The 11,904-nt window shown below is 45.0% G+C and overlaps 1 long non-coding RNA gene and 1 pseudogene across 4 annotated transcripts; one reads left to right on the top strand and one right to left on the bottom strand.

Annotated features, from left to right (window-relative positions):
- Positions 1 to 585: 585 nt before the first annotated feature.
- Positions 586 to 10,637, bottom strand: LOC149911602 (uncharacterized). 4 transcript variants are annotated; one of them, XR_016463113.1, is made up of 4 exons: positions 9,273 to 10,637; positions 2,024 to 2,581; positions 1,179 to 1,703; positions 586 to 630 (listed from the first exon to the last, which is right to left on the bottom strand). It is a non-coding gene; the product is annotated as an uncharacterized LOC149911602 (long non-coding RNA). The 4 variants fall into 4 exon arrangements; XR_016463114.1 differs by lacking the exon at positions 1,179 to 1,703 and having other exon boundaries at positions 587 to 630; positions 2,446 to 2,581; positions 9,273 to 10,631; XR_016463111.1 differs by lacking the exon at positions 586 to 630 and having other exon boundaries at positions 866 to 1,703; positions 9,273 to 10,635.
- Positions 5,916 to 9,266, top strand: LOC149911603 (olfactory receptor 4N2-like; annotated as a pseudogene).
- Positions 10,638 to 11,904: the final 1,267 nt, after the last annotated feature.

The raw sequence follows: 11,904 nt of genomic DNA, 5'->3' as shown, positions 1-11,904 counted from the left end.
CCGTTTTCCCATAAAGAAACACCCCAGCAAAGCTCCTGCGTCTGTGTGTCCCTCTATTCTTGCATCCATCAGTCCCTTTGTCCTTTTGTCCATGTGTACCCATTATCCCTGCAGTAACTCCATTATTCCACGATTCTGTGATATCCAGTGGGTTGAACACAGTACTGAAGTCGAGGAGATGGCACTGAGTGACGCTGGGGGGGGACAGCCCACCAGAGGTAGCACCCAGTGTCCTCTGGAGCACAATTTCTGACTCCTTTTGGTGCCGTTTGGATGCATTCTGTCCCTCCTGCACTCTCCCCGTGGGGCAGCTGCAGCCCCTGCCCTCTGCTTCCCTCTCCCTCCATCTCTTCTTCCCTCCATCCCTCCCTCCATTCTTCCTTCAATTCCTCCTCACTTGGCCTTGCCTTCTACCCGCCCTCCCAGCCAGTGGCAGGGCACCCAGTCCATTTGAATTGAAGCCATAAGAGGGTGCTGTAGTCCTGGTGCTTTATAATCCTAACAAAGCTTTTTCATTTTCCCCTTGATGTAGCCCACCAAAATCTTTCTCCATTGCAATTAATGATCCCTTTAAAGGCTGTGACCTGGGGAGGTCAGCCAAAATTTCCTGGTGTATCCGTTGTTTCATACCTACAGAAAAGGAGCACCTTTTACTAAGTCAAGCTTATGCAAAAAATAAAGAAGTGTTTTTGAGGTTGCTTACATTCATTTTCTTCCTGACTAATATATATATTCTATATATTATCTATATTATCTATCTATATTATCTGTATTATCTATATTATCTATAGTATCTATCTATATCTATATATTATCTATCTATCTATCTATCTATCTATCTATCTATATTCTATATATTCTAATATATTTAGCTTTTTATTCCCTTCAATCCTTTCTACAATATGGCAATCAATGCAGAAGAGAGAAAAAAACACATTTGAAATAAACAGAGAAAGACAAGCTCATTGTCACTGATGTGTCATTTTGCTGTTGTGGCATGCCTTCTGGTATTCTGCCTTCTCTGTTATCTGTCTATACTATTAGCTTTCTGGATCAAAGCCATTTTCTCTACACATAGAGTTATACAAACGATATTGTAGAGCCTTTGGTTTCTCAGCACTGGCATTTGTGAAGGGATAAATGGCTACTGCCCCGTTGCAAAAAGGAACTACTAATACCAAGATGCATTTGTTGCTCTGAGCTGTCGTGGGCTGGAGTCCTGCAAAGTCAATCTGCAGTCATTCCCCTGGGCCTTCGGTACACTGGTGCTGGCCTGAGGCTTTTACTCCAGCATAATCAGCACTGGTCAGGGCACAAGCATGACAGTTCTTACATCAGCAATCTACTGTCTTCCTCATGTTACGTCACAAATCAGTGTCCTTCACTCCGCTTAGACCATTTGTTTTTGCTATAGCACAATCCTCTGAGTAAGGGAAAATCAAATGTATTGTGCTATAGTGGCAGAAGGCAAACATTATTGGACTGTGCCTCAATTTACTAAAAGCTGTCTAATCCACTTAACCCATGAGCAAAAACAAATGGAAGCAAGGGAACCCAAGGAGAAAGTGGTTGCGAGCCAGCCCGTTACCAAGAAGCCGTCTGCACACCCTAGCCTGTGCCTGGAGGCACATGGAGGCGAGGAGCAGGAGCACGATGACAGCAACTGCTTTCATCTTCCACTGTACGCTGGGAGCTGGGTGAGGCTGCAAGAAGCCAGGGCTGCATTTATTCTCTTGGGACCCCCCTCACGTTCCCAAATGCCCCTGGGCTTGGCAGAGTCCCCTGGCACAGGCTGAGCCTGGCATGCAGCCAGCCCCTACCTTGGCTCCAGGGCATGGGAAGGAGCCAGGGATCAGGGGAAGGGCACTAAGTGCTGGGAACCCAATGGCACCGAGCCCCAAGGGGGGAATCCTAATATCATGCCCGAATCCCAGAGTCCTATTGTCCTAGAATCCCAGAAGAACTGAAGTTGGAGAAGACCTCTAAGAACATCAAGCCCAACCAACATTTGATTTTCCCTTACTCAGAGGATTGGCCGGATGGATCTTTTCACACTGTTCCATTTAACTTCCCTAGCTGGAAGGAGATGTTCTTCCCAAATAATGGATTCTACCACAGTTACTTGGCGTGACCTGCACTCAACTCTTTCAGTCTGAGTTTGCCACAGATAATCCAGAACGTTTCGTGGATATCTGGATATCTACTAAGAACCAGGAAGAGTTTCTTGGATTCCAGTGGCCACGTCAACTGTGGATCATCCCCAACGATCCACTGTCTTATTGTGGGGGGGGGGATTTAGTGCCGGGCTGGGCTGCAGTACAGGGACAAAGACAACTGCTAGCAATCAGATCCCTTGAGGCTCTCCTTCCAGGCTCCATCTGCAGTCCCAAAGGGCTCTGGTCTCCTGCAGGTTCTCTCTGACAACTGTTAGTCCCAGGCAGGTACCTCAGGAACACCAGGGCCTCTCGAGATGGCACCGGCTGCTTGTGGTCACACGGTGGAGCTCTGCTTGAAAACCTGAAGTCATCTTCAGTGTTTTTCAAACACTCAGCACCTCCTCATGAGCTGCCCTGGTTCAATCCTGTCAGTGAAACACGCACACAATAAGTGGAATTTCTATCATGAGAAAACGTGACCTTTCAGGATGGATATTCACTGTATGGAAAGAAAAACCAATCTTCCGCTGTTCTTGCACTGACAACTCTCTCTCATTCTGTGCATGTAACTGCCCTCATTTTACAGGTATTTCCACCTGCCCTGATTAGGCTGACCACGTTGGAAGCCACCTTTCCAGCTGCCTGTCTCAACCTTTGCAGTTTCTATTGTTATCCCAATTTCCTCTCCCCTTAATCTCTGATCATTTATAGCCCTTTTAATGAGTGCAGTTCTTTGAGTTTCAGGGAGCTAATGTTTGTCCCTCCTTAGCAGTTTGTCTCACTGTGTCCTTAGCCAGCTAACTGTTTAATTAATATGCCTTTCATATTAATATTTATCATTTCCTATCTATGTACGTGACATATTTCTTGTACAGTCATCTTTTGGGAAGGAGAACTTCAGTGGAGGCATACAGCTGAGGAGTACGTTCTATTTCTTGGTAACCTGTGTTACGCTTTGTTACGCTTACTGTTCTTTGTTTAAAGGTAAGAGAAACCCTTCTGCACCCGTGTCCTCTGAGGAGAGCAGGTGGCAGCTGCTACAAAGGATCTGAAACATTCAGTGCAGACTTTAGAAGAGAAGTCTGATGTAAGGAAAAGCAAGGCAAGTGCCAGGTGGCATTAAGCAGACAGGGCTGGGGAGATGGGCAGTCACGTTGTCCATGCAGTGTCAGATTAAGCAACTGCTCTTCCTGCCTATGCAGGTCTCCTTAAGGGACACCCTGGATCCACCCTGGATCCACATCAATTGGAGAACGATGCTCCAGAGCCAATGGAAGAACATTATGGAACAGACACAGCTCACTGTAACCTTCTGCACTTTAGAAAGATCCACGGTATATTTAGTGCTACTTCTGCGAACGTAAGGTACTGAGAGGAGAATCACGGAATCATTAAGGTTGGAAAGCTCATCCAGTCTAACCATCCACCTGCCACCAACACTGCCCAACAAACCCTGTCCTGAAGCACCACAGCTACCCTTTCCTTACGCACCTCCAGAGACTCCACCGCTTCCCTGGGCAGCCTGTGCCAATGCCTCGCCACCCCTTCTGGGAGAAACTTTTCTTAATATCCAATCTGAACCTCCCATGGTGCAATGTGAGGCCATTCCCCGTAGTCCTATTGCTATTTACCTGGGAGAAGAGGTCCCATCTCACTGTAACCTCCCTCCAGGTAGCTGGACGGAGCGATAAGGTCTGCCCTGAGCCTCCTCTTCTCCACACGGAACCATCCCAGCTCCCTCTCCCACTCCCCGTTAAGTCTTGCGCTCCAGACCCCTCCCAGCTTTGGTGCCCCTCTGTGGATACACTCCAGGGCCGCCATGTCTTCTTGTAGGGAGCGGCTGGGCTGGGCTGGGCTGCAGTTGATGGGACAAGGACAACCGCTAGCAATTTAGATCCCCTGGGGCCACTAGCAAATCACAGCGACGATCGCATCCCCGCTCCTGACTGCCCCATTTCAGGCTGCCATTGGGCTCCTTGGCCACTGGAGGGCACTGCCGGCTGTCACCAGCACCCCAGACCCTTTTCGTCCGTGCAGCCTTACAGCCGCTCTGCCCCAAGCCTGTAGTGACGGTGCCTGGGGTTTCTGTAGCCGAAAAGCAGCACTCAGCTCTTGACGTTCTTAAAGCTCATGCAGTTGCAGTCAGCCCAGTGATTCAGCCTATCTCAGTCCGTCTGTGGGACGCTTCCTCCTAACTTGGTGTCATCTGCAAACTTACTGAGGGTGCACCCAATTCCCTCATCCGACTCGTCAGTGAATACACTGAACAGGACAGGCTGCAGCGCCGACCCCTGAGGAACGCCTCTCAGAACTGGACTCCATCTGGATCTCTCTGGGCCTGGCCCTCCTAGCAGTTTTTTACTCAGCAAAGAGTGTACCCATCCCAGCCATGGACTGCCAGCTTCTCCAGGAGAATGCTACAGGAGGCGGTGTCAGAGGCTTTGCTCCAGTCCAGGTAGCTTCCACCCACAGCATCTCATCCACCAGGTGGGTATGTAGTCATAGGAGGACATCAGGATGATCCTTCTCGTAGATGGGCACCACATTAGCAAGTATTCGGTCACCTGGGAACTCCCTGATTGATTAGGGCTGCTAGGATGCCACGTCCACCAACTCCCTCAGTACCCTCAGGTGGATCCAGTCCAATCCCACGGATGTGTGACAGCCCGGGTGGAGCAGCAGGTCACGTGCTGTTTTATTCTGAATTGTGGAGGGTTTATTCTGCTCCCCACCCTGTCTTCCAGTTCAGGGGGCTGAGTACCCTGAGAATAACGGGCCTGACTATTAAAGACAGATGTAAAAAAGGCATTGAGAACCTGTCTGCTTTTCCTCATCCTTTCTCCTTGCACTGGGGTGGAAGGGGATCCATCCTGTGCCAGCCACGTGCACTTGTGTTAGGCTGCCTTGGCATGTTTATACAGATATTTATTTGGGTCCCAGATTGACCAACTGAACCGAGTTAGATTCAGAGAATCATAGACTGGTTTAGGTTGGAGCGATATTAAAGATCATACAGTTCCAACCTCTCTGCCATGGGAAGGGTTGTCATGCAGTAGATCAGGTTGCCCAGAGCCACATCCACCCTGGCCCTGAATGCCTCATAGGATGGGGCAATCCAAAACCTTTCTGGGGGACCTCTTCCTGTGCCTGACAGCCCCCACAGTGAAGAATTTATTTGATCACCCACAAAGATATTAAAAACAGCAGTCCCAAGATGGAACCCTGAGGGATTCCTTAATATAACCACTTATTGTTAGCCTCCACCTGGACACAGAGCTGCTGACCACAACCCTCAGGCTGCAATCATACAGCCAGCTACTAATCCACTTTTCAAATCCACGTATCTCCAAATCAGAGATAAGGATGTGGAGTGAGACCATATCAAAGCCTTGCACAAGTCCAGGTAGATTACTTCAGTGTATGGGAACTGCTGAGTCACAGCCTGAACCTCTGATTAGTCACCTGAGGCGAGCAATGAGGCAGCCCTGGGAGCACAAGTGAAAGCAATTCAGCTGTGCTGCAGGAAGGGGTGGAGCCTGGCTCCACCTCTCCTAGACCCATTCAAGAGCTGACTACCAGTGGGGAAGGATCTCTCTCTCTCTCTTCGGAAGATCCACTCCACTGGTCTTTCCTGAGCGAGCCCACGACACGGGTGAGCCTTCTATTTATTCTCTTTGTCTTGCTGTGCCTAACTCTCTTGCTTATTTCATTACTATAACATCTTAATATTATTAAATTATATAATATTCCTTTATATAATTTTCATTGATTATACACTTGGCGAGCCAGGCAGGCAAGCCGAATATACTGAAACTTACACTATGTCCTTTCTTTGGAATTTCTGTAAATGGTTCAAGGGGGAGAACACTACCCCCCTAGATAAGATAATTCCAGGGCAGATCCCAGGATTTGCGGGATCCCCTTATTATGAATTGGCAACTATCATTGAAAAATGGGTCCCCTAAGTGTTGTGGGAAACGTTTCCCCATATTGCCTAGCGGATTACTTTCAGGGACTAGGCAAAGATATATTAGTCACTAGAGAAAGACAATTAGCTGCTTCTACAGTGGCATGGCCACTATTAAATGCTTTAAACAATGCCGAAATAAGGAATAATACTTCAGTGAATGAAAATGAACTTTTAAAAGATCGTATTGAAAAATTAGAACAGGAACTTGGCCTATTAACAGGAAAAAAAACCAATTCTACGTCTTCCAATAGGTCAAGTTCGTAGTATTTCAATAAACAATGACCAGGCTCCTGAATCAACGGACTGTGTTGATCAGGAAAATAAACCATCTAAATCGGATCTTGAATCCCCAATTTTGACGGACGCACTAGAAATCCATCCTGTTATATCTCAAAAAACAAAAAAGGTACAGGACAGACCAGCAGGGGTGCCGCCTGATCAGTGGCCCCCCGCTCAAACCCACTTGCACGTAACAGCCCAACCGTACACGGCAACAGAACTGATGGACTTAGTCCAACGATTCAGGCAGAAACCTAGAGAAAGTGTACCGGCTTGGTTATTAAGACTATGGGATTCTGGGGCAGAAAGTGTTCTGGTGAATGGCCTGGAAATAGCCAAATTGGCCACAATGACCGTCCATCCTGTTCTTAGACAGAGATTATATGCAGGTAATCAATATAATGATGAAAACCATTCAATAATAGAATGGTTAATGGCGGCCTGCCGTATGGTATGGCCCAATAAATCTGATATTCCTTTACATACAGGGATGTGGTCCTCCATAAAACCAGGTAACGGTCACAGGATGTGCATTTTCAGTAGCCTAAGCGTAGCCTAAGTTGCTAAATATTGCAACATATTGGCATTGTGTGTTTATTGCTGTCTGTTTTTCAGGGCTTGCAAGAGTCAAAATGGAGCATGAAAACTGTAGTTAGAGAGTTTATTCTGCTAGGATTGTCTCAATCCCACAAAGTCCAGTCAATTCCCTTCTTCTTCTTCCTCCTGTTCTACATCATAATTCTCCCAAGCAACATCCTTATCATTCTCACAATTCAGGGGGATTCCCAGCTGGGATCACCCATGCATTTTTTCCTGGCTAATCTGGCATTCTTGGATATCTGCTACTGTTCTGTGACCCCACCCAAAATGCTGGCTGACTTTTTCTCAAATCCTAAGATCAACTCCTACAAGGCCTGATTGACCCAGCCTTTGTTTCTTCACTTCCTGGGAGCAGCAGCAGCTTTCCTGCTGTTGGCCATAGCCTGTGACCGTTACGTTGCTATTTGCAAACCTCTCCACTACACCATGCTTGTGAACAGGACTGTATGCTGTGCCCTGGCTGGAGCTTTGTGGGGCGGTGGCTTCATTCATGGCGTCATTCTATTTGCTCTCACCATCAAGCTCCCCTTCTGTGGCCCCAACGTCCTGGACGACTTTGTCTGTGATGTGCGTCAGTTGGCGAACTTGGCCTGTGCTGACCTTACACGGTGGAACTTCTGATGTTCCTCAACAATGGAGTTGTCATTGTCATGTGCTTTGCACTTCTCCTCATCTCCTACATAATCCTCTTGCTGAAGCTCCAGACACACCAAAACAAAGAACAAAATAACCTCCACCTGCATTTCCCACATCATCGTTGTTTTTGTCATGCTTGGCCCAGCTGTCTACATATATGTCCTACCCTCTGAGGCTGTCCCAATGGAAAAGGTTTCCATTGGGAAACCTTTCTTTTCCATACGGTTGTCTTCCCTTGACTAATCCCATGATCTACATGCTGTAACAAGGAGATCAAAAGCTCCGTGTGGAAGTTGGTCAGCAAATACATATTTAAAAAAAAAAAATTTGAAAGAAATAAATGAAAGTTTATTTGTTCCTCGTTTTGTTCATGCAATTTTCTTAGGAACAAATCCACACTGTACGTTATGTAAAAGCATAATGTACAAGTGATAACCTTCAAGAAGTCCTTTTCTATCAAAAAAAATCCCTAGAGTGATACTAAAACCTGTATGGAATAAGTTAAGGAAGAACCAACCTGTGTAAAGGAACCAATTCATGCACTATGAAGTTATCATTAAGAATCTTTTAAATTCATTAGAAAGTATCTGGTAGGTGTTGAGACTTCATAGAACTATTACTGGACTACTGGTTCAGCTTCAACCATGGTAATTCATTATTTCAGTTTATAGTCAAACTTTCACTGTTGATGCTGCCTTCTCGTTGGACTCATTCATGATCCCACCATTGAATGAGTTGATTACATTTCCACAAAGGGAGAGTGTGAAAGCTGCTGGATGATCCAGCTTGCAGGCAAGCTTTGCAATTCATATAGCATAGGCAAGACATTGCAATCTGTTAAGTAAAAATCAAAGACAATGTAGCTATAGCTTTACAGGACGTGCAGATCATAAACTTCATCCATACAGTTACAGACATTTGCAGCACAGATGTCTGTCTGAATTAGTCACTAAGGATTCCAGCAAAACTAACAGGCATTTCTAGGGAGAAGTTCAGCTAATCCTTTCTTAATTTCTACTTTGAGAAGTAATAAACCATGCCTTAGGCGTGTTTGTCTCGCCCCTTGTACTTGCCCTGTAATCCGCTTTATAGTTTGACCCCAAGGTGGTCAGCCAAATAATTCTTCTCAATGGGAAACTGTGCTTTCAGAGAGCATGGTTTTCTTACTGCAGTGTAACTTCCTTAGGCAGTGTAGATGATGCAGAGTGAGCTAAACACGTCTCCGTCCACAAAGTCCTCCAATAATCTCTCAGAAGACATTGCATCCTACAGGTCACGGAGTTCTTGGTTCTCACATAACGCTCTAGCATGCTGTAAATATCCAAATGCAGTTGCCCTTGCAGTAGGGTATTTTTGTTCTTGTTGTTCCTTTCTTCACTAACTTTCTACATATCACTAGGTGAAAGAAAACGCCATAAAGTCAAGAGTGCCTTTCTCAGGAATGCACTCAGCTCTGAGCACCACCACTTATACACGGCCTTCTGTCACACTGCTGCCATCAGCTGCTGCTGTCGGCCTCCCCAGTGCTTCCACCATGGTTACCTGACATCCCTACAGTCCTGCACCCGCTCAGAAGTAATACTTAAAATGCATTCTTCCATACTTCACGACAGAGGACTGAAGAGACTCACTTTTGCGTGGTGCTAAGGATGGTCCATCCCCAACACGTCCCTTTGCGCGCTGCAAGGCCCAGCTGGCATTCTGGCAGCCTGCTGGCTGCTGCTCCCTAACGCAGGGAACCGCACTGTGCTGCTTCTGAGGAGAGAAAGAAAGGAGGGTCCATGGAAATGGGCACCCAACATCTGCAAAGAGATGCAGCGTTCCAGATCGTGCCAGAGACAGGATATCACAGTGCTGAGTCATTAGCTACCACTAAAGGAAACAAACATTTGGGAGAGTATTCACAGCAACTGCTGCAATTTCTGGGCATATCCCAGCTTTCTTACTGTTCAGGTGGAGAAGACTGGCGCTCACAGACATCAGTTCAGTGGGTTAAACCAACACACCTGCAAAATGCCAGCATTATTCAGGAAACAGTCTTCAGGTGCCGCAGTTCAATCCACGCAAAGTTATTGTGCAGAGCCTTAGCTCTTGACTTCCATTTCTTCCCTAAATTTTACTACTGCAAGCAGCTAGAACAAACCTTTCAGGTGAAATTCAGGGCAGCAGGGACCTGGCAAACCATAACTAGGTGCAGCTGGCAGGAGGGCAGTTCACGCTCTTTGCTCCCACCCTGCCCCAGCAGGTTAAGGAGCCTGGCAATGCTGTCCTGTTGCAGCACATGCAGAATCCAACCGGTTATGGAGGTAACAAAGGACCAGTAGTGCTCCCCCTGCTCCAGCTTTTCCCCTTCAAAATGAGAGAAAGGAAGAAAACCCAAACAAATAAATCCAGCCATACTTTTCCATATGCAGAGCAGGAATGGGAACTGCGTCTGTCTTCTCATTGAGACAGTGGTGGGGAAGCTCAGTTCCTGGGGTCCTCTCCACAGGGACTGCCCCCTGGCTTCACTCTTTCTTCAACTGCCTCAATCCCCAAAATCTCCTTTTGGAAAGAATCCCTAAAGAAAGAATCTGCAAGTGAAAAATAGTAAGGAGAAGCATTTTCCCAGCTTTCTTCTATCATGCACTTTAGACTCTTGAGTAGGACAGTGTCATAAAATCAACTGGTTACAAGAACCATCCCCAAAATACAACTAGATTCTGTACAGCTGCCATGATTTCTGACAGCAAGTGTTCTCCATCTCCTCAACATTTATACACCTTGAAGCAAGTGGCTGGTGTTGCTGTCATGAAGAAAACTCCCTTTGTCTTCCACCCCTACTGCAGCCACAATAGCTGCACTGGTACGATCCACGTGTTCAACAGACAGGGAAGGAATAATCTTGTCTATAAATAGTGATAAGCATTTTCAGCATCACAGTGCATGTGTAGGCTTGTTCAGTCAAGAAATCAGACGATAGGACCAGCAGAATATATATTAACAGATAATTAATCTACTTCCTATAGTAACTTTTGATGAAGTAATTTCTAGCTTTCTTCTGATGTTTTTATTTTGGTAGTTTGTAATATATTATTAAATAGCTATTATTTTTGTCTGTATTTCCTATGACAAAAGTTCACTAAAAATGGAAATTTTTCTAATAAAGAACTGATCAGCAGTCTCTTCAGATAGAATCTGAACAGAAACTTCAGTGCTTTTTTTTTCCCTGAGAGTCAATACAGTTTAGAACCTGCTAATCCTGACTGCATCTTTCACTAATGTTTGAGGTCAAAAAGCTAAATCTTGAGGGAAAAAAATAAATAATACCTGAAAGCTTACAGTAACTAATACACTTTGAAACAGCAATGATAGAATATACTGAATAAATGTATCTTCCACGTGAAGATTTTTATATCTTCTGATGAGTTATGCAACTTATTAGAAACAATGTTAAGAAAAACTATTGTAATTTTATTTTATGATTTTTAATATTGTGCTTGCTTCAAGCTGTGAACTACTGTTGTTCTCTTAAAAAAAAAAAAAAAATCAAGGAAAATTGCACCTAGGTATGTATAAGGATTATTTTTAATGCTAATGTGTGAAGATTATGCAGAAGCATACTTTAGATATGATCCCACTGATTCTTTGACTCACAAACATCCATTAAAATTGAAAGATACATTGTAGATAAGCCAGCTTCTTATGTGCCTGAAAATTGAGTAACAGATTTCTAATTTTAGAGAAATTACCTGTTTATATATTTTATTCACTTATTTGTTTTTTGATAAAACACAATCAGGATATGTTTTGAGCTTTTAAGAGGGAAAGTAAATTTACAAGTAAAAAATTAAAAACTGTATAATGTAAAAGCTAAAAGCAAGTTTAATAATTATCGACTTATATAGATTGGTGTAAAATTTTCAAATTATCAGAAAAAGTCTGGAAAGAAAGAAGTATTCCAAATTCCAAAAAATATTGCAATATTATTCCTGAAGGATGCTTTCCCAGGATTTACTGGGATCTTTACTGGACAAAGTATTTCCCCTTCAGCTCAAATTAGCTGTGTGCTCTGGTGGCCAGGCAGGGTCCTGTCCACCTCTCTCCAGATGGCCACCTCTGTCTTGGCACCAAACTATCCATCCCATAAGTTTACCACTAGCTGGCGGAGTCCCAACTCCAGTACCACCTTGCAGGCTCACATGGCCATTCCTGGTAATTCTTTTGACAACAAAAGCTCCTGTGAGACCATCCTTCGCATCTCCATCCTTTTCCCTTGCCAAA

This window comes from Phasianus colchicus, unplaced genomic scaffold, assembly GCF_987193195.1.
Source record: "Phasianus colchicus unplaced genomic scaffold, bPhaCol1.hap1.1 HAP1_SCAFFOLD_78, whole genome shotgun sequence".
NCBI lineage: Eukaryota > Metazoa > Chordata > Aves > Galliformes > Phasianidae > Phasianus > Phasianus colchicus.
This window is presented reverse-complemented; position numbering and strand designations above follow the sequence as displayed.